This window comes from Megachile rotundata, chromosome 14 (genome assembly GCF_050947335.1).
Source record: "Megachile rotundata isolate GNS110a chromosome 14, iyMegRotu1, whole genome shotgun sequence".
NCBI classification, from domain to species: Eukaryota; Metazoa; Arthropoda; class Insecta; order Hymenoptera; family Megachilidae; genus Megachile; species Megachile rotundata.
Window position 1 is genome coordinate 6,199,505 of NC_134996.1, and position 23,579 is coordinate 6,223,083.

General features: G+C 35.9%; 2 protein-coding genes across 2 annotated transcripts in view; one reads left to right on the forward strand and one right to left on the reverse strand.

Moving 5' to 3' along the window:
* neo (ZP and PAN domain-containing protein neyo) overlaps positions 1–23,579 on the forward strand; it is a 474,339-nt gene that overhangs the window by 121,389 nt on the left and 329,371 nt on the right. The window contains exon 2 of the mRNA XM_076539810.1: positions 13,582–13,618. The gene's annotated coding sequence lies outside the window, so the exon portion shown is untranslated. The remainder of the gene's footprint in view (positions 1–13,581; positions 13,619–23,579) is intronic.
* The window catches only part of Atg16 (Autophagy-related 16), a 792,563-nt gene that overhangs the window by 71,401 nt on the left and 697,583 nt on the right, over positions 1–23,579 (reverse strand). The window lies entirely within an intron of this gene.

The following is a 23,579-nucleotide window of genomic DNA, read 5'->3' on the forward strand; positions in this document are numbered from 1 at the left end:
GCCTGGTCGGAGACTAATCTCTGCTGTGAACTTGTTTATCTGTTTGATAGCCTCGTAAAGCGAACGAGCAAGACTCTCGTGGGACCAAACGTAACGGCCTGGCCACTGTGGACGGTTCCAATCTGGCTGGCCTGTACCGTTAAACCCCGACGACGTTTACTGAGTCGAGTCAGTTCGGTGCATACCTTGCTGTGCGCAAAAAACATGCCTTTCGCAGGTAGACCGGTTGCAGGATTCGTGACAGGAAAGTAGAACGAGCGAAATACGCGTCTGGCCGGCCAGGCGCCAAAATAACACCTAATGGCCACGAAGCTTGCCCTCTAAACCGGAAGAGCGGGGCCCGAGTCTGTCGCCGACACGCAATCCGGCGAATAAACGGGAAGGAATTCAGTTGCTTCGTTCGTGACGGCTCTAGTTGATGAATGCAGGTGGTTAGATTGTAATCGTGATACGATCGTTGTGAACTCGCCGGTGTACAGTCAACAGCAAATTTCTCGCGGAGAAATATGGAGACAAAGAACGAGGATTACCGCGTTTTGATATTTAGGAATTTTTTTAGATTTAGGGATGGGTTAAGAATGACAGCTACTTTTTGGTGATATTTAGGAATTTTTAAAGATTCGACAATTTTGAAATTGGTTAAAAGTTTGAGTATTTAGGAATTTAAAGACAGTGTTTGGAGTAGAGATTTGAGAATGTGAGAATTTGGGAATCTAGAAATTTGGTGACAAGAAATTTGAGCACTTAGGAATTTGGCGATTTTACACATTTGACGAAAATTATAAGTTCTAATTTTGAAAAATTTAATAATTTTCAAATTTGCAAATTTGTGAATTTAAATGTTATTGCAAAAATTACTGAAAATAATTGATAATATTAAACTCCTATTTCTACACAGTTGCAAAATATATCTAAAAAACAGAAATAATTAGTCTTATTTTTATTTTTAATTATTGATAGCTGCCTAATATTTATATCAAGGAAATGTATAAATGACTTCTTCCGTAGTTGCATTATAATTATAACAGGATTTCTTATGAGCACATAAACGATGTCATACATGACGTGATATCTAATCAATAGCAATTAAAAATGATGCGATAACGGCCAGTAAAGAACGATTACGATAAATGTCATCACCATTTAGTTCCACAGCGTGATTTGTCGTGCCACTGATTCGAGAGCGATAGATTAAACTCACCCGTATAGGACGCGAAATTATTAATCCAAGCGTATAATTATTTCCATTCCGAATATCACAGATTCGATGAATACACTAGGCTTGTTTTCCAGTGTTCACATGTTTGATTAGAATTCATTTTCTAATTTAATTACGGACAAAGCTGTGTGTAACAAACGCTCGTAGCCAGGGAATCTGAAACCTCGGTGACTATTTCAATCTCTAAAAGCTTGATATTTTAATCTTTTTCATTTAACAAATTTTATATATTTAAACTTCTACATTTTATATTCACTTTGCAATTTTCATGTTACTAATTTATTAATATTTCTGTTAGTTTATAAACTATTATATCAACTTTTGATGCTAAAATGTGGTTGTGAACTATTGGATATTTATTTAAAATAGATTAATAGTGAAAACAATAGATACACTAGGTTGAATGTCGAATTTTTAGAAATCTTTGAAGTGTTTGCAACATCTCTGCATATGTGTCTTTCGCATAAGTCTTCTTTCCCAGTCAATTTATTGATAATAAAATTTCGTATGAAAATTTTGTATAACACATCTTAAGTTGAAAGGTGACTGCGATTTAAAAAAACTGTTATTTTACATATATGAATTTTGTCAAAACAGTTAAGTTTCAATTCTTCCTCGATACAGAAGCCCTCAAAGCCTTATATTTTAAAACTACTTCATTTAATTATAACCCATTTCCAATAATTTCTAACAGTAGTCACAAATTGTGTCAATAAGTGTATCATCCGATCGAGGTGAAAATATCAGCGTACTCAAGTTACAATACATACAAAACCAGAGGTAGTGAACCACAAGAAAGGAGTAACCTTTCAAGAGAAACATAATTCCACCGCGTCCTTACTCTTTCACGGTCGTACTCAGTGACGTCACTCATCTGGCCGGTATAATGTCAAGGTATCCCGAGCGTATATGGTCAGCCACAAGTGCAACGACCAAGCCAACCTCTTCGATAACACCCACGAGGCTAAGTGTCCAAGTTCGGTGTGTCCCGGTTGTCTGCAGGACTCGGGAGATCAGCGGCTAAAACTGCTTCTCTTCAACACCGTTATAGGAAGGGCGTACGCTCGCACGTGTACACCCCCGTCCATAAGTCATCGGACACCATAACTACTCCTACATTTTGTACAAAGTTTGCTGTTACTCGTATTAGTACTCGAACATTACGATACTTCCATATTACTGTATACTGGAATGGAGGATTTATATGTCGTATTATTTTACAAAAACATGAATCGTAGATTGAAAATACTGGAATGAAGGATATTATATTACAAAAACATAAATCGTAGATTGAACATATGGAAACTTCTCTTGAATGTGTCGATGTGTAATATATTATAAATGGACTATCACATTTTCATATTAGTACCCGGACAATTTATGAAAAATTAAGAATTTATGTGTGAAATGTGGGAAGAATTACAATTTTAATAGCTTGAAACCGTTCTTGTTTAATGACCTAATCGACCGAGGATATTGAAAATCCCTTACATTGTATTCAATAATCATAATTATTGATTACGAATCATTTTACAATAACAAAGTTTCAAATTTTTAAGATCCTAAATTTTCCAAATTATTAATTTTTCAAATTTCTTAATTTCTAAACTATTAACAACAAATTGAAATTTTTTGGTTTCTAAATACTTAAATTTTTCGATTTTCTAATCCTGAGATTCCTAGATCCAAAATTCTTATGTTCTCGAATTCGCTATCAAATTCCTAGATCCACATATTTGTAGATGACGAAGTTACTAAATCCCCGAATCCCTTAATTCCTAAACTTCTAAATATCTAGACCACCAAATGCCTAACCTCTGAAGTCACTAAATCCATTTTCCAATGCCCCAGATTTCAAACTCTCTAGATACCAAAACGCATTGCTTCACAAATCAAGATCACATTCTTGTGACTCCAATATCTAAGACTTCAAAATTCATGGATCCCAAAATCTCTAAATACCTAGATTCCTATGTTTTAGTGATCTCTAACTTCTTAATGTTTTTCCAAACTCCTAAATTCCTTGATTCCCTTATTTTCAGATCCCTAAATTTCAAAATCTTAATTCATCTCCAACCTCTAGATCTTTAAATTAAATCACATTAATATATCACATAACCAAACTTTTTAAACTTCCAAATTTCTCAATCTCCAATATCCCAAATTTGTAAATCTCAATCTCCTAAATTTCCGAAAGTCTGAATTTCCACATTTCTACTTCTCCCAATTTCAAACTTAATTTCAAACTTCTAAAATTCTAAAATTTTCCAAACACCCAACCCTCCCAAATTCCTAGACTTTCGAAATTTTCCAATTCCTAAATTTCCATACTTGGATAGCTTATCGAGAACTTTACCTAAAGAAGTGAGATTTGCTGTTGACTGTACAAGCGAAGCGCACACCGACCCACCTGTGCTCGTATATCCACCTACAAGCACGTGGGTCGTCACAGGCGTATTTCCATTCCGCGTTTCGCATAGGTGTAACGAAGTGATTTCAACGGCGTCAGCCAACTCTCGCCCCCGCCGCTGCCCCCTGCCCGCTCGTTTCCTACCTTCCGTGTGCACACACGCGTGTACAACTCTTACACGAACTCGATTACCTGCATCTCCGTCGAGCACGTTTCCTTTTCCTCGGCCTCTTTATTGTTCGAGGTACACGCTGACCGGTCCGCCGGCAATTTATGTAGGCTACTTATGCAACGGCTCGGGCTGGTTACCGGCTAGGTCAACGAATACAGACACTCGCATACCAACCCGAACCGCAACCTATATACAGAACTGTTGCGACTAATTAATATTTTTGTGACTCGATCACGATCTGGCCCGTGATCTCCAACCCGTTACGTATCGATAAATCGTCCCCGATAAAGATCCTGCTCCGCGAGATAAACCATCTACCCGGGGCAACTTCCACTCGATTGTAGCCGCGGGCTGTGACAATTCATTATGGAGTCTTTATAGGTTCGTGTTCTTTCATTTATTTTGTCACTCTCGGGTTTAATGTGTGTGCAGGTGATATGAGGGAGTCTGGCGTTTAAAGAGGTAATGAATGTTTTAGTGATCGACATGTGGAGTAAACGCGTTGATGTCATGAATAGTAGCTTAGTTTTTTATTTCAATTTCTGAAGTCTACATCTTCACACGAGTAAAAATAAAAGAGTAATTTGGTGAGATATAAAGTCACCAAAATCACCCATTCAAACTAGAACAAGTTCTTCGAAACTTTTTAAACTCTCAAAAGTATATAAGATATGACGTACAAAAATACGCAACATATCCAGCGATCTGGGTCAAACACTGACCCGACAGCCGAATATTTCTACGCTGGAGTATTATCTGACCCTCGAGAACTTGAAATACTGTCAACCGAAACATGCAGACAATTTGATCGTTGAATTTGAAGACGCGTTTCGGAGGAGTAGGTCGAGAGGCGGAGATTTTTGAATTCCGTGCGCATCGCTGAACAGTTTTGTGAGCGTTGCTCCGGTACGCGAAATGGCGGGCAACGGGCAAAGTTACGAGCGGCGGTGGAGATCGTTAGTCTTGGCCGCGGGAAAATCAGATCTCGGACGATAAAACGTGAGGAAATTCGGGTGAATATTCGGCTCAGGAACGTGACTTGGGCAGGAAGGTTAATAGGAACTGCCTCACGTAGCTCATTCTACGGTTGCAGCAGGTGCATATTATTCACGTCTTGGCCGGATGGATCGCGCGCAAATTCATAAAGCAATCCTTTGTACGGATACTTCGGCGAGGGTCGCCGCTCTTTATGGAAATTTCCCGGTCTGGTGGCCGCCTTGCGAGTCCAAGAGAAAACGAAGTCGGATAAAGGTTGGAACGAGAGGAAGACAAAGGGATGTAAAATTTCGGCAAGAAAGACTTAAAATATTGCTGACCGCATTCGCCGAAAAAGGAGTTCGTCTGTTCCTCGTCTTTTTCCCCCGGTACCTTTTTCCTCGCACGTGTTGAACGATTTCACGTCGACCGTTAACAATCGTAAAACAAAGAAAGAAGAAAAATTGCTGATAATCCCGCCGGGACGATCGATGGTTTAATCGAGCACAATTTCATAGCCATTAATGATCGGCTAACGGATGGAGACGAATTTCCGCCTCCGCCGAAGACATTCCGTCGATAACGTCCATTCCCTTCCTCGTTCTTTTCTGCACGGTCGTGTAATCGAAAATCCATGACGTGACCCGCTCCAGGAGAGTCTGTTCGTAGAGATTCAGTTTTAGCCGGGACAAGTTGCCAAGACGTCCCACTAATTTTACGGTCAACCGCCAACGTATATACTTCGGTCGACCATATTGAGTCCGTGGCAGGTACAAAGCAGCAGCCAGTGTTGTTGTACTTTGCCCGATAACGATACTAAGATGCTCGCTGCCGGATCACGTGACGTTAATTATCTCCGAAGTAGTTGCAAACTGCGGTAATGTAATAGGGTATACTCCGCGCATACTTCGCGCGCCTCAAGTGCACAAGTTCTTTCGGAGTCCGTCAGCGGAGAACTGTTTCTCATCGGAACTTTGTACGGATGCGAATCGAAGTATACCTGAGTTGCTATCATTAGCAACGGAAAATACCTTCACGCGACCGTGTGCAAACCGAGCCGTAAATTACTTCTTAGATGTAATGGTCGAATATGGAATAACAGGGATGGACTTCTTCCCGCTTCCACAAGTGTTTTTGGGGAATTTGTTTTTTATTGTCACAATTTTACTTAAGCCAGCTTTTAAAGTCATACATTTTCAGGGGCTGAAACTCCCAAATTAGATCATCAAAATATCCTAAAGTCCTAATCATCCCAAATCCTGAAATTTCCAAATTCTCAACATTCCACATCTATAAACTTTTAAGGTCTCAAACTCCCAAATTTTATAACTTCCAAATTTCTAAATTATCCAATTTATGCCTTCCTCAATTCCTAACCATCCCAAATCCTGAAATACCCAAATTCACAGCATTCCAAATCCATAAATTCACAAGGTTTCAACTTCCAAATTTCCTGACGTCTAAATTTCTGAATCATCAAATTTACACCTCCTAAATTCCCATCCATTCCAAATTCCCGAATTGTCTTTCCGAATTCGCAGAATTCCATAAAATAGAAATTTCCATGGTTCTGAAAATCCTATGAAAATGAAATCCTGAAATTCCCCAATTTGAATCTGGGTTTGTGAAATCAAATTGAGGAATCTGAGGTTTGTGATATTTTTGGAACACCCTGTATATGTACATACGTTCCAATATACGAGCCACTTACCAGAGAACCACGTGTATGCGCATTCCTGACTTTAGCGCGATACGGCTGCATGCGCGGTGTCTTTAATATGCGACAGACAAGTTGACCTCGCCCTTTTCGTGGCGGTACTTGTTTCAGACTATTATCCAAGTACGTAGTTACGCAGCTACCTACTCTACGGTTACTGTAAGGGAATTTATAATAACCGAGCTATAGGGTTATTGCAGTGCGATCATCGTCGCGAACAGCTATGATGCAGGATCCTTCAAACGCTCTTCATGTTTGTGTACAGATATGAAGAGCAAAGTGCAGTATCATCAGTTTGGTATAACGTGACGTACTCATGGCTATTGATGAAGTAGACATTTTGCAAACATAATTTTATGATCTGGTTACTTTTGGTGAACACCTTTGCTGAATAGCACAGCTGAGGATTGAATAGTGTGCAAGTGTTATAGAATAATATGGAAGGCCATCATTGAAAGATTAATGATGTGGATTTAGAACAGTGGAGATATAATGGAAGTTGAGCTCGAGGACATCTGGGTGTAAGTTTGCAGCAAGATGGCGAACATTCAGACAGATGTTAAATTTCTGATTAAGAAAAGAAGTACTACATTAACTTGGAAATTACCAGTGGATAATTTTGTAAATCGTATAACCTGAGAATTAGGTAACACAGAAATACAAGAGTTAAAATTATCAAGTTCAAAAATTTTCAATTTTCCATCCACTGCTCTAATTGCAGAAACATATACTACCGTAACAAAACATACACAGCAACACATTACAAATGAAGCCGAAAATTGTATACTCCAATCAAGCTATTCACACCCGGTTCATTATAACGATAATAAATCAGCAGGCTCACATAGTGTCTAACATTCTAAACGAATGAAATTCAGTTGCAATAATTTCTCTTGTTCAAACTAGAAAATCGAAACAAAATATGATGAACTCCAATCACCTAAACTATCCAATCTGTCAACACGTTCCCAACAAAATGGCGCCATAGTTCACTTTTTCAGATTACACAATAAAAGAATTAAAAACGTGGAATCTGAAATGGTCGAAAGCGGTCATCACGAATAGCCATTAAACTGAATAATGAACCGGGTAACAGATTATTTACTGCTGATCAGACGGTGCTATGCATTCTGCTCGTGGTTGATCGTTTGTACTCTAACCGCGTCGAAGCAGATGATAGAGCAGACGGTGGATAAGATGGATGACGGTAGCATCAGAAACTATGAATAAGAGAATGAAAATAGGAAGAAAACATTAAAGCAAAGGTGTCGACGATGACAACTGGTCCTTGATGCTTTGCATGTTGATGAATCCTATGCTCTCCGTCATTTGTTCGACCTATTGAAGCAACAGCTTCTTTCGAACATATGTCACAAAGCAAATGGCGGTACACGCGTCTCGACACAGATTATGCTATAAACGATGTACTGAAATGCTCGTTTCTGTATTCTATCGCTTCCTCTTCGCGTTATGTCTGCTTGGACAGTTTAGTGGTTGATATAAGTACTATTACGGTTGCACGATTTATATGATTCTAGAGACAGGGGAACCAGAAATTGAATATATCTGCCATATGTTCAAATTATAGAACATGTGTAGGACATATTAAGACGGTTGCTCTATTGATGCCTTGAGATTTTGTTAAATCCACATTTAGTTTGATGTTGGAATATAGGGATATTTTGATATTACTAGATTCTAATATTCGCGAATTTTTGTATTGCTATATTTTTGCATCTCTAAATTTTCATATCTCTATATTTTTATATTCTATATTTAGAAATTATATTTTAAAATTGTTATATTTTGTAATTTATAGTTTGAAATTCCTATGTTTACAAATTGCTACATTATCAAATCCTGGCATTTCTAATTTCTTACGTTCCGAAATTTCTATGTTTCTAATATTCTATGTTTCTAAATTTCTATGTGTCCAAAAATATAGTAATTATATTTTCATATTTCAATATTCCAAATCCCTATTTTTATGTTCCTAAAAGTCAGTATTCCCAAATCCCTCATCCATAGATCTCCATATTCCCCAATTATTATATTCCAAAATTTTTTACACCAAAAATCGTTATTATCTCCAAATCCTTGCATCACACAATCCATATCTTCAAATTTAACTTCCTTAGCATTTTAAAACTGAACAATTAAAAAATCTTTTACATGAAAATTTATCGCTACATTTGACACATTTTTAACATCTTTTATTACAACATATCTTTAAAGTTTTAAAAAATAGAATGACCCAGATTGGAAATCCAGTCTGACAAATTCTAAATATACGTTCACGCTTAATACAGTATTTGAGATCTTTTTCCTTTAATTTATTCTTCGAAGTCTGCAATCGAACGACCTCGATTCGAAAGCAAAAGATATTAAAAAAGTTTGAAATTTCTTCGTTCAATAATTTATTACATTGTAATATATTAGAACAAACATGCCAAGAACGTTTAGAAGCATATATATTAAACACGTCTACTGCGGCAATAAAATACGGTAAACATAATCGCAATTATCATTAAGCAGTAAATGTTTCCTGCTTCTACACTTATCCTGATTCAAAGGAACTTTACACTGCTGGAGTGTACATTATCTTAATCAAGCCGAGCATGACTACTCATGCGGTAGTCAACGCTCTAATAACGTTTATACGGTACAATTACACGTAGCTTTTAATCGCACAATAATGTTGATATATTGCCTCCACAATCTCATAAATGTCCATTCTTTCAACTAAATTGCCCGCTGCAATTCAAACGACAAGAGCAAAAGGTGCTGCGCTACATTTCTCACAAGGACGCTAAAACAACCACGAAAGCAATTAAAAATCACTCAAAATAAATCGAAATAGAATGTTAATAACTGGACACATGGTGGTCAAATATCAAACCTGCTACGCAATTGTCCATTAGATGACACAGGAATCCAAAGGCGGTGAGAGGATCAATCAGACTGTTCCGGCAAAATGCGTTTAACGGATCAATAAAGCGTTACTTTATGACCCATACCTTCAGCGAATGTAACGGTTATGACCGTAAGATTTGTAATTAATCGTAAAGAATGTGTTCTGCGATGACCAGCAACTAATACGACTTCAGGAATTTACAAAATGACCGTAATGCGAAATTTAGAAGAGCATTCGCTCGATAAATACGCGCTTTACGGGCTCTGATTCACTTAGGAAAAGTATCTGTTGTATAATTAATTACACGTTGTTTACTATTATTAAATTGCGCGGTAATTTGTTTATTTCCTCGTTGAAATTATATGCATGTTTGCTCGTTTTATGGGAAAGCTAACGGATATTCATCGAGCGGTTATTTATCGAGCGACCACAAGAGCATTTCCTATTTTCTCTCGTTCTTTTTCGACATTCGCCATTTGTCCAGAGTCCATCGAGGTTAGAAATCTTGGAAGACGATTTGCGGGTGTTTCAAATAGTACCGAAACTTCAGAACGACCGTTCAATGGCATTGAACATAAATCGCAATGCGCAGTTCGGACAGTAACCATCGAGATCTAAAATCGTGCCGTTTAATCTGCCGATAATGGGCATTTCCAACGAAGATAGATACACATATTTGTCTAGCATGGAGCTGTTTCGTTGCTATCGGCCGATGCTAGCTACGGCATGGAGGGTCTGTCTCTACTTTATTGCCGGATTCGATCGTTTAATTAGACCGTTGAATCACAACCGTTCGATATGATTCGATTCTCGTTGGCAAATGAAGCGTGAACGCTCGCCGATATTCGGGGAAAATACGCTTCCAAGTATCTTGGATGTCGATTGAAATGTTGCCATTCGGAATTTTTCAAGATGGCTTCTCTTCGAATCGAGGTCGTCTCATTTTTCGATGCAATATTATCTGCGTTGAGATACTTTAAAATAATCCGCAAAATCAAAAATAACTTTTTCTTTCAGTGAAAAATTCGAAGTTGAACTGAAACTAAATTTTCGATAACAACGAATAGACATTTTTATTTAAAATAAGATTTTACTTTAATTTCTAATGTTAAAAATATTTTTATTCAAGAAGAAAATTGATTTTAATAAATTATTTATTCTTGATTCATAAATATCTATTCGAAATTTGGATCATAAGGTTATTTAAGATAATGTTCGACCCTCTAGTAAAATCATCGATAAAATTATAGAGATACCCTGTATACCGTTTCGAGTTTTTCCCGTCACAAGATGTTGCGTTCACTTTTAACCACACATTGTCCTCGTAATGCTTCGATTTAGGAGTTCGTTCACAAAGAAATTATTAGGTCCATGTTCGCGTTCATCTATTACCAGGTCTCAGAGACAGAAATTTATTCGTCTTCTCCAGCTTCTTGACTTTTCTCCGCTACTTGGAATATGAGAGCCACGTATAGTCTCGCACCTCCTTACAAGCCGGGTGAGAGAAAAACCTAGAATTAATATTTCTTTCTGCGCCCCCGAACGACCCGCTTGCTCTTTCCTCCCCGCTCGTTCTCCAAAGGCGGATCCACGGAGAAACTGTGAAAAGAATTTAAATTCCGTGGCCCGAGTTCTTATAACGGCTGCTACGACGGCTATGTGTCATATTAAAAAGTTCAACCGAGGTCTTCCGCTGACGTTTATTTCTTAGCCCCGATGATAATGCACCGCTCGAGTTTTCATGGTTTCATGAGCGTTGCTTAAACTGCTGCTGTAACCAACCATGAAATTGTCATCCGCGTTGTATTATCGAGGACGATTACTTTCTTACTGGTTTCGATCAGTGTATACATTTGTAATTGTTATTTATGGAATTGATACTGTGACATTAATTGGTGATTTTTAAATGCTGACGTTTGCTAGAATTTGAGTTTTTAAGCTTTTGAGTGTTTGAATTTTCAAATTTGAGAGTTATCAAATTAGCGGTTTTTCAATCTTTTGCGTTATTAAGTTTTCGAATATTTACATTTCTAGATGATCAAACTTATAGGTCATTAAATTATCAAGTTTTCAATTTTTGAAACTAACTATTTTTCAATTTTTCAATTTTTCAATTTTTCAATTTTTCAATTTTTCAATTTTTCAATTTTTCAATTTTTCAATTTTTCAATTTTTCAATTTTTCAATTTTTCAATTTTTCAATTTTTCAATTCTTCAATTCTTCAATTCCTCAATTCCTCAATTCCTCAATTCCTCAATTCCTCAATTCCTCAATTCCTAATTTCTCAATTCCTCAATTCCTCAATTCCTCAATTCCTCAATTCCTCAATTTCTCAATTCCTGAATTCCTCAATTTCTCAATTCCTCAATTCATCAATTCCTTAATTCCTCATTTCCTTAATTCCTCAATTCCTCAATTCATCAATTCCTTAATTCCTCATTTCCTTAATTCCTCAATTCCTCAATTCCTCAATTTTTCAATTTTTCAATTCCTCAATTCCTCAATTCATCAATTCGTCAATTCGTCAATTCATCAATTTCTTAATTCCTCATTTCCTTAATTCCTCAATTCCTCAATTCCTCAATTCTTCAATTTTTCAATTTTTCAATTTTTCAATTCTTCAATTCTTCAATTCTTCAATTCTTCAATTTTCCTATTTTTTAATTTTACGAGTTTGCAAGGTTCCAAGTTTTCAGGCTTCCAGCTTATTAAGTTTTTAAGTTCCCAAATTTTAATACATTATTTCAAAACAACTACATTTAAGAGATTTCGAAATAATTAAAGTTTGTACTTGAAATTTTGTAAACTCCTTTATAACTATATCATTAAATATCCAATTTTTTAAACTCTTCAGTTCTCATCTTTTCATAATTTCCATAACACAATTAACTCTGATACAAATTAACTAAATACAACTTATCTAAGTAATTCAGTAATCCTTTGCTGTATCGAATGAGGCTCGAGATCACATTTCTCATAAGCAATAAAGATAAATAAATTAGTCCAATATATTTTCATTTATTTACTGGTTATAATAAACGAAATATATATTTGTCATATACTCCTCATTGTTACAATTTTAACATTTTAACATTTTAGTATTGTTAACAACATTGTTACTCCTCAGTGTTTCTCTCAAGACGAAGAACTCCTTGACGTGTTTTGTACATTCGTTGGTAAGCAATAGAAATTGAGAAATGCAAAAGATTAATAGAATATGCTACAACTGTTTTTTCTATAGCAAATTTCAAAAATTCCATATTCTCCCCATAAATCACACAATCAATTGAAACGAGCATAAAATACATAAACGAATACTAAAATACAGTACAAGTTATAGAAATACACGAAATATTATCATGGGTTAATAAATATTTGTAACGGCATCGAGGTTTGATTTAACAACTTCGCGCACGTGGTATTAGTAGTTTTGAACGTCCAATTAATTTCACGGCAAGATTTGTGACCAATTGAAATCTGTACACGCTCGTGATCACGAACCGAGTCATATTTAAAGTTCTAACGTTATAAGGCAGAGAACAGATGATCCCGGTGTTCAGTTACGACACGTACAGATAAGACTGGCTAATGCAGCTAGAACACATTTCAAATAGACGTGATCGCTCCAAGGTAGTCGCGATTTTCATAGGACCTATGCATCCAGCACATTTCAGTGTCCACAAACATGTCTATGTTTAGTAGATTTCGCTTATCTGGAGCTCGTGAAATGGCTCTATTAATTCTGATTGCGGGACCAACTGTGCGGAAATACTATAATATTTTGCTGTATATCGTTGCGCATCAAAGTGTGGCTTTAGAAACAGAAATATGACAATATTTTGATATTAGAGAAAAATGACACTTAATCGTTGAATGACACTTATGGCATCCACTTAGAATTGAAAGTTTTTTGAAAATTAATTGCAAAAGTTAGCAATACTTAATTATAAATAATTAGCTGTTTATTTAGATTAAGCAGTGAATTATTTAGGTTATGAATTAATTTAATGCATTTAATATATTTATTTCAGATTTATTTTCATTTTATGATATTTAGCTTATAATTGTTTTGTGTATATTTATTCATTGCCAAAAACTTAATGTTGCTTATTAATAACTTTTGTAATTATTGTATACACTCTTCTATATCATCACATTTCTGTTTTTTTACAGAACTTGGAAAATTGAAAGGGAGTCAACCTCTTTATCGGTAAGTGATGATTTAATTTTATTATATGCATGTCTAGATCTTTTTTAAAAATGTAGGACCGACGTTGAATGATCTTGTGTAAATATTTGTATGTTATTAAATGATTATTTTTAAATGATTATATTCTTAGATGCTCAAACATTAATCTTAATTACTATTAGCTTATATAAAAATTTGTATGTGTATACAAAAAATTTTCAGAAAATTAGTCTTTGACATTAACTTCAACCTTTTTCTTAATTATAATATTTCATATAAAAATTCATACAGGATGTCTCACAATTAGTGTAGGTCCCTGAAATGGGGGGTAGCTCACGTAATTCTGAATAAGATTTCCCTTTACAAAAATTGGATTTTTGAGTTATTAAGCAAAAACACGGACCAATCAAAAAGCGCGGGGATTACGCATGCGCAGACGCGAGAGTGACAGCTTCGAGCTAGGGGCTGAGTGGTAAATGCAATGTATAGTATATTCAATGCTTAGTGAGTGCAATGCGTAAGAAATCAATGCGTGGTGAATGTAACGCGTGGTAAATGCAAGACGTGCCAAGTACTATGCGTGGTAGGTGTAGCACGTGGTAAGTAACGCGTGATAAATTCAATGTGTAAATACACGCGTGGTAAATATAATGCGTGGTTAATACAACGTGTGGTAGGTGCAGCACGTGGTAAACAACGTATGGTAAATTCAATGCGTGGTAAATACAATGCGTGGTAAAGAACGCGTGGGAAATATAATGCGTGGTAAATACAACGCGTAGTAAATATAATGCATGGTCAATACAACGTGTGGTAGGTGCAGCACGTGGTAAACAACGTGTGGTAAAGTCAATGCGTGGTAAATACAATGCGTGGTAAAGAACGCGTGGGAAATGTAATCCGTGGTAAATACAACGCGTAGTAAATATAATGCATGGTCAATACAACGTGTGGTAGGTGCAGCATGTGGTAAACAACGTGTGGTAAATTCAATGCTTGGTAAATACAACGCGTGATAAATACAATGCGTGGTAAAGAACGCGTGGTGAATACAATGCGTGGTAAATATAACGCTTGGTAGATGCAGCACGTGGTAACCAACGCGTGGTAAGTACAGCACGTGGTAAATACAAAGCGTGGTAAGTGCAGTACGTGGTAAAGAACGCGTGGTAAATATAATGCGTGGCCAATACAACGGCCAATCAAAAAGTGCGCGAAATACACATGCGCACACGCGAGAGTGACAGCTTCGAGCCTAATGGCTGAGTGCGCGTAATCCTAATTGTGAGACACCCTGTGTATGTCAGTAAACAGTGACTATATTCAAACGATTATGTTGTTACGTGTACCAAGCTACCACTTATTTAATTATATTCTAGTGTTAACACTTGTACGTGTCAGTAAAAAATTAAAACTATTTTCGAATGACTACATCCTATGTGTCCAACGTAACCACTTAACTGCACATCACTCTGACGATTGCATGTTCAATATAAAATCTCAAAAAAAGCCTCATTATCAGCAATTAACAGTAATCAGATAATTTATTTAGATAAGTATCTAACAGCGTTTTTCAAAAATTGGCATGATTGCCGCGATAAGAGGATACCTGCTCGTTCGTCGAAATAAAAGACCCATCTATCGATACGGTAACTGAAGGGAATTTCCGTCAGCCGGTCGGACATTTTGACATATGACTCTTTAAAGTTTACTCACACGAAAGTGCAGTTTAGATTCCTCTTCCGGCGCGAACTCACTGCAGTCTTCTCGCACGAGCTGACTCGCGTTATTCATTTTCTCGATCGATGGCTTTTTATATGTTTGACATCCCGTTCTGCAGTGCTTGTCGTCGATTATACGAAACATCCATGGAATCATACGGTAGCCAGCGTGTGTATGCTTCGTTAATCCTTTAATCGCGATAGCCATCACGTTCGAAGTTTCATTCATTTTTCTGTTATTTTCCGGAAGAATAACTGTCACGGGATTAGAAAAAATTTTGATTCTACAGATTTTGTGTTGTTTTCACGCTTGAATCTGTATTTTTTTTTACGATAGAGGTTTTATGGAAGTTTCAAGTTTTAGCTTGTTTTATGATTTAAGTCGTAGTAGATTACAGTATGAAAGCAATTATAAATAATTTTAGATATGTTGGATTCAACTGTAATTTTTATTTGTAATGATGTATTGAATTCATTCGTACTTCATCTGGCATTATGTACATTTTGAACTCAACTATAGTTATCATCTACTATTATATCCATCTTGTGTTCAATTATATTTCTTCATGTGCCATTATGTTTATTTCTAATTGAATTCATTTGTATTTCTTCGTCTGCCATCATGTCCATTTTGAATTCAACTTATCTACCGTCATGTGCATCTTGTATTCAACTATATTTCTTCATGTGCCATTATGTTTATTTTTAATTCAGTTATATTCCCTCACCTGCCATCATGTTCATGCTGAGCTCAACTATGTTGCTTCGTCCTCCATCATGTCCATTTTGAGTTCAGCTGGAGGTCTTCATTTGCCACAATGTTCATACTGAATTCAACTATAGTTTTCATCTGTCATCACGTCCATCTTAAATTCAACTATATTTCTTCATCTGCCATTATGTGCATTGTGAATTCAACTGCATTTTTTCATTTGTCATTATGTTCATATTAACTTGAATTACATTTTTCATCCACCACCATGTCTGTTTTGCATTCCACTATACTCGTTCATCTACCATCACGTCCACACTGAATTCAGTTGCATTTTTTCATGTATCATACGTATATTAAATTCAACAGTGCGTTTTCATCGGTCATGTCCATCTCCAACGCACCAGTAATTTTCATCCTTTTTCTGATCCTAGAACATGTAAAAGAATTTGCAATTGCGAGGACTACCAGAATTCGGACGTTTTTAGCATTGTCCTTTGGCGTCGATTCCAATTAAAAATTTGATTTCACGGTATGTATTACGGAATTCGTAATAACAAGATCAGCGTTCCGTCCCGTTGAAAAAGAAGAAATAAGAATTCGATATTACGCGGTAGATATTAAATTGCCAATATCGTTAATTGTCCCGAAAACTCGATCGGCGATCAAATAAATCGATTCCATTCGACAGCCTCGTCCCGTTCGAAATAATCGAGTTGGATCCTCGTTAAAAGGAGCAAATTGACAATTCCTCGCGTATCGAATCCGGTCAATCGAAGCGTGCGTTACGCTTGCGCAGCATTTGCGCCAGCTACGTATCCAATAATTCGGTTTATCGCTGCGACGTCTGAATTAATAAGCAACTTGTCTATCTTGAAATCAAACCAATCAAAGTACCATCTAAGATCCCGACCACGAGCTTGCGACGTGCTCAATTGAATGCACTATTGAAACAGAATTCAAACCAGATACATTTATCGACCGCCCTCGAAATTGCTACCGACAAATGCACGTAACGTGCTTTCTTGCGCAACCACTTTAACGATGTTAGTGCCTGCCGAGATATATCGTAACTTTGGAATCAGAGATTTTGCAAATAAAGACGAGTATTATGGTAAACTCGAGCTGTATAATACAGTCTCGCTATATGGCCCGTTGAACGACTTCAGATTCGATTTTAAGGTAGCATTACTCGGCTATTGTTCTGCAAAGCGGAATTTGGAAACTTGAAATTTATAGATATTTTATTTCTCAAGTCTTTTTTATTTACACATAGAATTTGCAAGGTTTTTGACTTACTGGTTTGAAATGTTGGAAATTTAGAAATTACTTGTTTATAGTTTAGGTAGTTTAAAGTATCAAGTACGTAGACTTGCAAAATTAGAAGTATAGAAATTTTAAATTACTAAATTTTCGTCAGCAGAAATAATATAAAATAACCTTGAAAATATCTGAAGATCAAAGTCACTTCTCACTTTTTGTTTCGAAATTAATCACTGTAAAAATGGTTCTTAACCTTACCCGTAAAAAACAAGAGGTGGGCAGAACATGGCCCGCGGGCCCTAGTTTATCAACGTCTGCTCTAGCTGAAATTAACTTATAACGTGACATATTGGCTGCCGTAAGTGACATAGCAATTCGGAATCCGTGGTCCGTTATGGTTACATTCGACACAGTTGAAAAGAAATAAAGCGTTTCAAAACATGGCTTCCTGAATGCTGACAAAACCTAGGCTAAATTTTCGCCACAAGTACCCCGACACTCGGACAAATAGTCTTCCGCGTTTCGTCTGCGATCAAAGCATCGGATATTCACGGTCAGAGGCATAATAATGCAAGCAATTAATTTGTATTTACTTTTAATTTATACCGTTACGGTTTACGTATCGTAACTCGACTGAATTTCGATTATTGAACTTCGTCTCCCTGGCCCTTCAATTACCTGAATATTTGACAGTTATAAGAGTGCGTTCATTAAGCACCGATTACCATCGCATATGTTGATGACAAAAATAAAAGCACGATATGCTTTTATGCAAAATTGTAAATCAACAATATCGATAGGGCCGACAAATTGTTATCATCAAATTTTGCTGACTGATTCGTAAACAAACCTTGTGCACCAGTAATTAATTCCACTTTTATTTTGATGCTAACAAATTCGACAAAATTATTTGTTAATTATAGTTGGTATATTTACTTTACTTATATCGTTTATTTTGTTTATTATTTTATTATTACTTGGAAATATTGTATAAAACAATTAGTATGCTATTTGAATTCAAAAAAATTTGATTAATAATTGGAACTTAAAATTAGAAAAGATGATCTTGGATCTGCGCAGGTGGAGCTGCGCAGGTGGGACTGCGCATGCGCGTCGAGATAAGTTGGTCTGCGCAGATCGTCTGCGCATGTGGGTGTCTGAGGTTACGCCTGCGCAGAACCTACAAATGAATTTTCCAAAACTTCTTATATAGACACTTTACTAATGAAATATGCGAAACGAATTCATGGAATAACTAATAATTGTAGTATCAGCGCTAGAAAAATCAACGTTGTACGTATTTTTATTACCAAATTACGAATGAATTAGAAAAATAAATCAATAAATAATAGAAATGAAATCAACGTTATACGATTATTCTTTATTTCTCAAATATCTGAAGGATACTTTAATAACATCTATAATTCAAAATGAAAAATTTGAAATTGTAAGATTTTATGATTATACCCTAATAATTATGAATTATTAAAATATTAATTTTTGTAACTGTAAATAGGTTCTGAAAATATACATGAAACTAGGATCAATTTCGTTTCTAGTGGTTCTTTTGTAATTCACATAATTTCCATTAAATAATTCTTATTTCCAACATAATTTCTACCATTCTTATTTTTATCTTACATAATTCTGTACCAATTACGTTCTGTAAAACAATTTAATTTTTATACAAATCTTGACCGAATGAGATACTTCCTGCAATAAAGAACCCAGAAACTTAATTGCCCCGCAGAAATACTAATAAATAATTCCACTAGAGAACGAGTACGAACATATCCACACATATCATCGAAAGAGTTAATGACACGACAAATGAAACGTTGTTGGACTCAATGACTAAATTAAACATGCGGCAGAAACATCGCCACACGGATACACCATTGCGCCGATTAAACAACCATTACTCCTAACATTTGCTGTTCGCTCCATAATAATCACTCATTTGCGTCCATTACTCAGAACCAAGCTCCGTTACCAGCACGATCACCGACAATTACACCCATCCGATTAGTCATACATTCCTCCACAACTTTCCTGGTAGATCGCGCTAAAATTGAATGTTATACCCGGCGCGATCGGAAGGCTGAACGAGATGAAGCGAGGAGAACAGGGCAAAAAAGGGATTGACAGGGTGGCGAGGATACAAAGACAAGGGTACAAAAAGATGAACATCGAGTAGGTTGACTGTCTCGTAGCTGGTTGGTCGTTCTGTCGAGATATCACGAGTGGCAGTGTAACGCGGTAGGACGGCGCGTAATTAACGCCTCATGTAGATGGTATCGTGTTGTGGACGATCCGCGTGACGACCGGTGATGTACGACCGTGGAGCGGCGTAATGGAATATTATTATCGGTCAGCATCGACTCGTTGAGGTTGAATTAGTGGCGATGTGGAAGCACGCTGGCTCACGAAACGACGCCTCGATCGCTCGATTCGAGTAAACCAGTCGATAGCTAGTCGATGCAGCCGTGCGTTGCGACCAACCACGCAACAGTGAATGGTCCCTTGGAAGCTAACCACCAGAGACAAGCCGATTCATCGTGGAACTTTCGCTGTTCGCGGTGCTCGATCATCCAGCAACGGCAAAATACTGCATCCGCAGGTTAGATAGACTGCGGAAGCACGAGGGGATGAAGAAACTTAACGGGACCCGCCAACAGAGCCTGACTACCTTTCCAACAGGGAACGAGATTAGTCGAGGATATTGAATTTCGTGTAGGCTGAACGATACCAGCAAAATTGAAACAGACGTTCGGCTAAGTGTAAGATCAGTGATGAACAACCTGCGGACCCCCAATTAACCCCCGCGATACTCACGGTAAGGGTAACCGCACGAACGATGCACCGATACGCTTAGACCCTTAACCCGTTTCTCCTTGCAGAAGCGTTTTAGTCAAAGGATCTTTTAAACGTCGACAGTGTTATTTTCACGCTGAAACTGTTAAAGCGATCAAATAACCGGTTTATAAGGTTCTTATTCGCAACGTGTTAAGGTGGAAATTGTTGAGCAGATTTTTTACAAATTTGTCGTCATTTTTGTCGAGATGTGAAATTCATGTGTTTATTTATGCTTTGGAGGGATTTTTAACAAATTTGTAGTCATTTTTGACCAGCTGTAGAATTCACGTGTATATTGATTTATGCTTAATTTAATATTTTTTGGAGAAGAAATAGAATTCATTATTGTATCTATTATTGTACGTCTCAATACAGAATAAAAAATTTATAGTAAATGTTTATAAAGAATTCTGGATTTTATTATATTTTATGTTAGTTTCAGTTTCAAATTTAATGCGCATCATTCGCTGTTAGGTTGAATGTGAATAATATTAATTCAATCGTTTAATGGATGATTTTTTTTCCTCTCCTTATTGTTCAGTACTCATTCTTCAAAACATCTTGATTTAAATACAGAAATTGTAGGCGCTATCAGTTAATACCGATTAAGTTGATAATCAATGCAGAATATTAGAAATAGTAATTTGAAAATTTAGAAACGTAGAAGTACTATGCATTTTTAAATTTTTAATTTGAAAATTCGGGAAAGAAATTTATAAATTTGGTAATTGTAGAAATATAGACATTTAACTATTTGATCATTTGAGGATTTAGAAATGATACATACTTAAATTTTTATGTGGAAAATTGGCAATAAGAATTCAGAAATTTGGTCAGTTTGGAAATTTTTTAATTTCATTAATTGTCATTTGGAAATTTAGAAATTTGGAAATATGGAAATTTAAGAATTGGGAAATGAGGAATTTGGGAAATTAAAAATTGGAAAATTTAGGAATTGGGATATCTAGAAATTGGAAAATTTAGAAATTAGGAAATTTAGGGATTGGGAAATTTGGTATTTGGGAAATTTAGAATTTGGAAATCTGGAAATTTAGGAATTGGAAAATTTAGAAATTGGGAAATGAGGAATTTGGGAAATTAGAAATTGGGAAATTTAGGAATTGGGGAATTTAGAAATTGGGAAATGAGGAATTTGGAAAATTAGAAATTGGAAAATTTAGGAATTGGGAAATCTAGAAATTAGGAAATTGAGAAATGAGGAAATTTAGGGATTGGGAAATTTAGAATTTGGGAAATTAGAAATTGGAAAATTTAGGAATTGGGAAATCTAGATACTGGGAAATTTAGGAATTAGGTAATTTAGGGATTGGGAAATTTGGAGTGTAAGGAAATAAATTATTAATTAGTCTAATTTTATGAGTACCTAACATTATTGAGTTAAAGATAAAGCTGAAACTAGCGAGTGCTCTAACTCTGTTGAAATGAACTCTGATCTAACTTTCGATCCCTAAATTATTTTGTTGTATAATATAAATATCACAAGTCTCCAATATACCCGTTTAAATTGACTCAATCTCCATTGTAATTACACAATCTCCCCACGTAATTCAGATATTACAAGGTGATGGCTACAAATCGTTCCCGAACTTACCATAAGGAACGAGGGAAATTATCGAAGTTTAGTTTAACGAAGTTTCGTTCTATCGGGTGGATCGAGTAGAGCCCTTGTCTTGTTGTGCACACTTTTTCAACGGGCATCGAGTTTCAAACTTAATTACGTCCGCAGCACAGTGATCTCAAAACAGTTTAACGAGGATGCCTTAGAAACTTTATCTAGGACAATCGGCATAAAAGACACGACGGAGAGGAGTCTCGCATTCGCCAGGAAGACGGTCGACGACGCGAGAAGACAATGTGGGGACCTCCCTCGAGAGACGAGGAATGAGAAAACGCCGAGATCCGGCCGGCCATTGTGCGAAACTCGCTGTCGAACTTTGTTGACTTCTTAAAAAGTCGTAAAAGACGGCCGGAGGTTCTGTCCACGAGTGACGGCGTGTACTTTCCGACACTCAGCCACGTTTGGCAGAAAATTGACGTCGTGGACGTTTTTCTCATTTTCTGCTCCGTTTCCCTTCTTTTTCTTCCTTCTTCTTCTTAATTGTTCGCCTTCGCATCGACAAGACGATTAGAGAGGGTTACGTCTGATCGACCACGATTCGTTTCAAATATTTATGTTATATATAATAGCAATAATTTCGTAATTTGGTATTTTAGTATTTTGGTATTTTGGTATTTGGGTATTTGGGTATTTGGGTATTTTGGTATTTGGGTATTTGGGTATTTTGGTATTTTGGTATTTTGGTATTTTGGTATTTGGGTATTTGGGTATTTTGGTAATTTAGAAATTTGGCAATTTGGTAATTTCATGATTTGGTAATTTGATAATTTGGTAATTCGGTAATTCGGTAATTTGGTAATTTCATGATTTAGTAATTTGGTAATTCGGTAATTTTATAATTGGGTAATTTGATATTTTGATAATTTGGTATTTCAGTACTTTAGTATTTTAGTATTCTAGTATTCTAGTATTCTAGTATTCTAGTATTCTAGTATTCTAGTATTCTAGTACTCTAGTATTCTAGTATTCTAGTATTCTAGTGTTCTAGTATTCTAGTATTCTAGTATTCTAGTATTCTAGTATTCAAGTATTCTAGTATTCTAGTATTCTAGTATTCTAGTATTCTAGTACTCTAGTACTCTAGTGTTCTAGTATTCTAGTGTTCTAGTATTCTAGTATTCTAGTATTCTAGTATTCTAGTATTCTAGTATTCTAGTATTCTAGTATTCTAGTATTCTAGTATCCTAGTATCCTAGTATTCTAGTATTCTAGTATTCTAGTAATCTGCAAATTGGTGATTCGGTTAAGTTGAAAATTGAGAAATTTAGGAATTTGGTGAAATTGGAAGATGAGATTTGAAAATTTGAGTATTTAAGAATTTGGGGATTTGGAAATTTAGGAATACCTGAATAGGAAAATTGGAAATTTGATAATACTGAGATGGTGAAATTGCAAATTTGGGAATTTGGATATTGAGCTACTTGGAAATCTGAGAATTAGCTAATTTGCTAACTTATTAATTTAGTAACTTGGTATCTTGGTATTTTAATAACTTATTAATTTGCCAACTAGATAACTTGAAAATATAAAAATCGGAAGCTCAGCTTCTCTTTAAAACATGAAATTTAAAAACAGAAATCTACTAAAATAAGAACTTCTTAATCTTTTAAATTCTAAATCATCTTAAACCTCCACCTCAACTTCAAAATTAAAAAAATTTAATTCTCTGAAGATGTGGACGCAGACAAGACGATTAGGGAGGGTCTTGATTCAAATTTATTCATTTGCAAGTTTAAATTCAGGAATTTAATAATTTAAAAATTTACAAATCTTGAGTTACAAGAATGTAAA